The following is a 5,532-nucleotide window of genomic DNA, read 5'->3' as shown; positions in this document are numbered from 1 at the left end:
AATTTGGCATCAAAGTTTAGGAATCTGGTTGCCCAGTAGGCTTTATGTTCCAGTTCCACGGGCAGGTGACATGCCTTACCATAGACCAGTTGGTATGGAGAGGTCCCTATAGGAGTCTTGAATGCTGTTCTGTATGCCCACAAAGCATCATCCAAGCTTCTTGCCCAATCCTTTCCACGGGTATTTACAGTCCTTTCTAGGATTCTTTTTAGCTCTCTGTTAGAGACTTCAGCTTGTCCATTAGTCTGTGGATGATATGGAGTCGCCACCTTGTGGCGAATCCCATACCGGACCATGGCAGAGTAAAGCTGTTTGTTGCAGAAGTGAGTGCCCCCATCACTGATTAGTACTCTAGGGACCCCAAACCTGCTGAAGATATATTTCTAGAGGAACTTCAGCACTGTTTTAGTACCATTGGTGGGTGTGGCAATGGCCTCAACCCATTTTGATACATAGTCAACTGCCACCAGAATATACGTGTTTGAGAATGATGGTGGGAAAGGTCCCATGAAGTCAATTCCCTATACGTCAAACAACTCAATCTCCAAGATTCCTTGTTGAGGCATGGCGTAACCATGCGGCAGATTACCAGCTCTTTGGCAACTGTCACAGTTACGTACAAACTCTCGGAAATCTTTATAGAGTGTGGGCCAATAGAAGCCACATTGGAGGACCTTGGTGGTTGTTCATTCACCTCCGAAATGGCCTCCATATTGAGATCCATGGCAATGCCATAGGGTCCTCTGTGCTTCTTCTCTAGGAACACACCTACGAATTATTCCGTCTGCACATCTCTTATAGAGATAGGGTTCATCCCATAAGTAATACTTTGCATCAGTGATTAATTTTTTCTTTTGTTGCCTGTTATACTCTTTGGGTATGAACCTTGCAGCTTTATAGTTTGCAATATCGGCAAACCATGGTGTTTCCTGAATGGCAAATAAATGCTCATCCGGAAAAGTCTCAGAGATCTCAAGAGAGGGGAAGGACGTCCCTTCTACTGGCTCTATCCGGGACAGATGATCAGCCACTTGGTTCTCTGTCCCTTTTCTGTCTCTTATTTCTATATCAAACTCTTGCAGAAGCAACACCCATCTGATGAGCCTGGGTTTTGAATCCTGCTTTGTGAGTAGATATTTAAGAGCAGCATGGTCAGTATACACAATCACTTTTGATCCTACTAAGTATGATCTGAACTTGTCAATGGCATAAACCACTGCAAGTAATTCTTTTTCTGTGGTTGTGTAATTTTTCTGGGTATCATTTAAAATGCGACTAGCATAATAAATAACGTGCAGAAGCTTGTCATGCCTCTGTCCCAATACTGCACCAATGGCGTGATCACTGGCATCACACATTAGCTCAAATGGTAATGTCCAGTCTGGTGCGGAAATAACTGGTGCTATGACCAGCTTAGCTTTCAGCGTTTCAAACGCCTGCAGACACTCTGTGTCAAACACAAATGGCGTGTCAGCAGCTAGCAGAATACTTAGAGGTTTTGCGATTTTTGAAAAATCCTTTATAAACCTCCTATAGAATCCTGCATGCCCCAGAAAGCTTCTGATTGCCTTAACATTGGCAGGTGGTGGTAATTTTTCAATTACCTCTATTTTTGCTTGATCCACCTCTATTCCCTTGTTTGAGATTTTATGCCCAAGGACAATCCCTTCAGTCACCATGAAGTGGCATTTTTCCCAGTTTAAGACTAGGTTGGTCTCTTGGCATCTCTTCAGGACAAGTTTCAGGTGATCAAGACAGGATCTGAATGAATCTCCATATACTGAGAAGTCATCCATGAAGACCTCCAGAAATTTTTCCACCATATCAGAGAAAATAGAGAGCATGCATCTCTGGAAGGTTGCAGGCGCATTACACAGCCCAAATGGCATCCTTCTATAAGCGAACACTCCAGATGGATATGTGAATGCTGTTTTCTCTTGATCCTGGGGATCTACTGCAATCTGGTTATAGCCTGAGTAGCCATCCAAAAAGCAGTAATAATCATGACCTGCCAGTCTTTCTAGCATCTGGTCTATGAATGGTAAAGGAAAATGATCCTTTCTGGTGGCTGTATTGAGCCTTCTGTAGTCAATACACATGCGCCACCCTGTAATTGTTCTTGTAGGAACCAGTTCATTTTTTTCATTATGGATCACTGTCATGCCTCCCTTTTTTGGGACGACTTGGACAGGACTCACCCAGGGGCTATCAGAAATAGGATAAATAATCCCAGCCTCTAGTAATTTGGTGACCTCTTTCTGCACCACTTCCTTCATGGCTGGATTTATCCGCCTCTGTGGTTGAACCACTAGTTTAGCATTATCCTCCAATAAGATTTTGTGCATGCATCTAGCTGGGCTTATGCCCTTAAGGTCACCTATTGACCACCCAAGAGCTGTCTTGTGTGTCCTTAGCACTTGAATAAGTGCTTCCTCTTCCTGTGGATTTAAAGCAGAGCTTATGATCACTGGAAAAGTGTCACCTTCTCCCAGAAATACATATTTCAGGGATGGTGGTAATGGTTTGAGCTCGGGTTTAGGAAGTTTTTCCTCTTCCAGAGGAATTTTCAGAGGCTCTTTCATCTCCTCTGAATTCTCCAAATCAGGCTGAACATCTTTAAAGATGTCTTCCAACTCTGATTCGAGACTCTCAGCCATGTTGATCTCTTCTACCAAAGAGTCAATAAGATCAACTTTCATGCAGTCTTTTGATGTGTCTGGATGCTGCATGGCTTTGATAGCATTCAACTTAAACTCATCATCATTGACTCTCAGGGTTATTTCCCCTTGTTGGACATCAATGAGGGTTCGTCCAGTTGCTAGGAAGGGTCTTCCTAAAATGAGAGTAGCACTCTTGTGCTCCTCCATTTCCAGCACTACAACATCAGTGGGAAAGGCGAATGGCCCAACTTTGACAATCATGTCTTCAATCACGCCTAATGGGCATTTAATGGAGCCATCAGCAAGTTGGAGACATATCCAGGTTGGTGAAGAAGCCTTTTTAGAGGGGTTGTCATCAGCACTTGTGTGTGTCTGATCCCTCACTGGCAATTGAGTGCCAGAGTTAGAAGCTGGAGTGATGTGAGACGCCAACTCCTTGTCTGTTCTTGGCGTCTGAACGCCAGAACTGTGCCCATTTTGGGCGTTTAGTGCCAGATCTTGCCCATTTTGGGCATTCAATGCCAGATCCTTGCTTGTTTCTGGCGTTGAACGCCAGTCCTTGCTTGTTACTGGTGTTAAACGCCAGTCTTGGGCATGATCTGGGCGTTCAGCGCCAGCCTTCCACCAGATTGCTGGCGTTTTAACGCCAGAATTACTTTTCCCTGGGCTCTTACTGTCCTCAGGTGAATTTTGGGTGGTTTGCTCATTCCTTAACTCTTTGCTGCCTTTAGGTGGGGTATTTGATATTTTCCCACTTCTTAATTGAACTGCTTGGCATTCTTCTGTTATTTGTCTTGACAGCTGCTACTTTGTTTGCTTCAATTGTTCTTCCATATTTATATTAGCCATCCTTGTCTCTTGTAGTTTATCCTTGAATTCGGCTAACTACTTTGTTAGAAAGTCCAATTGCTGATTGAATTCAGCAGCTTGTTATACAGGGCTGAGTTCAGCAGTTACTGTTTTAACCTCTTCTTTCATGGAAGGGTCACTGCTTAGGTACAGATGCTGATTCTTGGCAACTGTATCAATAAGCTCTTGAGCCTCTTCAATTGTCTTTCTCATGTGGATAGATCAACCAGCTGAGTAATCTAGAGACATCTGAGCTCCTTCTGCAAGCCCATAATAGAAGATGTCTAACTGAACCCACTCTGAAAACATTTCAGAGGGGCATTTTCGTAGCATCTCTCTGTATCTCTCCCAGGCATCATAAAGAGATTCCTTATCTCCTTGTTTAAAGCCTTGGATGTCCAGCCTTAGCTGTGTCATCTGTTTTGGGGGACAGTATTGATTCAGGAATTTTTTTGTCAGCTGTTTCCATGTCCTTATGCTGGCCTTAGGTTGGTTATTTAACCACCTCTTAGCTTGATCTTTTACAGCAAATGGAAACAGTAATAGTCTGTAGACATCCTGATCTATTTCCTTATCATGTACTGTGTCAGTAATTTGTAAAAATTGTGCCAGAAACTCTGTAGGTTCTTCCTGTGGAAGACCGGAATACTGGCAATTTTGCTGCACCATGATGATGAGCTGAGGATTCAACTCAAAGCTACTGACTCCAATGGAGGGTATGCAGATACCGCTCCCATATGAAGCAGTAGAGGGGTTAGCATATGACCCCAGAGTCCTCCTGGACTGTTCATTTTCGCTTAGATCCATGATGGAGAAAGGGAGATGATGTAAAATAGAATAAAAATATTTTTTTTAATTAATTTATTTTATTTTCGAAATAAAAAAATTAAAATAAAATAAATAAAAATGGGTGAAGAATTTCGAAAAACTGAGGAGAGAGAAAGTAGTTAGGAAGTTTTGAAAAAGATATGAATTTTTTTAAAAAAATAATTTTCGAAAATTTGTTTTAAAATAGAGAAGGGAGATATTTTTGAATTTAAGGAGGAGAGAGAAAAACAATAAAATAGCACAAGATTTAAAATTTTTAGATCTAATGCTCCTTCTTTTCGAAAATTTTTGGAGGGAAAACACCAAGGAACACCAAACTTAAAAATTTTAAGATCAAGACACAAGGAAAAACTCAAGAACACTTTGAAGATTCACAAGAACACAAGAACATGAATAAGGAACACCAAACTTAGAATTTTTAGAAAACCAAAATAAAATTTTCGAAAACCAAAGAAAAAATCAACAAGAAAACACCAAACTTAAAGTTTGGCACAAGATTTAATCAAGGGAAAATTATTTTTGAAAAAGATTTTTAATAAAACTGGTGCCCAATCATCAAGAACATAAACCAACACTCTAGCCAATTGGGCAATAAATGTAACACTTGTTTTGAAGAAGGATATTTTTAACCAATAACAATAATAAGAGACTCTAAACCAAAAAGAAAAATTTTCCTAATCTAAGCAACAAAATAAACCGTCAGTTGTTCAAACACGAACAATCCCCGGCAACGGCGCCAAAAACTTGGTGCACGAATTGTGAGTCACACTTTTCACACTCGTACCACTAACCAGCAAGTGCACTGGGTCGTCCAAGTAATACCTTACGTGAGTAAGGGTCGAATCCCACGGAGATTGTTGGTTTGAAGCAATCTACGGTTATCTTGCAATTCTTAGTCAGGAAGTCAATTATATTTATCAGTTGAGTTGCTAATAAACAAGAGAGCATGGATTAAAGGTTACTTGTTAAGCAGTAATGGATAATATGTTGGAGTTTTGGAGATGCTTTGTCTTCAAAATCTCTGCTTTCCTCTGTCCTCTAATTCAAGCATGCACGTCCTCCTATGGCAAGCTGTGTTTAGGTGGATCACCGTTGTCAATGGCTACCATACATCCTTCTAGTGAAAAGGGTCCAGGTGCGCTGTCACCGCACGGCTAATCATCTGCAGGTTCTCAGTCGTACCGGAATAGGATTT

The sequence above is a fragment of the Arachis ipaensis genome, chromosome B10 (genome assembly GCF_000816755.2).
Source record: "Arachis ipaensis cultivar K30076 chromosome B10, Araip1.1, whole genome shotgun sequence".
NCBI lineage: Eukaryota > Viridiplantae > Streptophyta > Magnoliopsida > Fabales > Fabaceae > Arachis > Arachis ipaensis.
Note: the sequence above shows the minus strand (reverse complement) of the source record.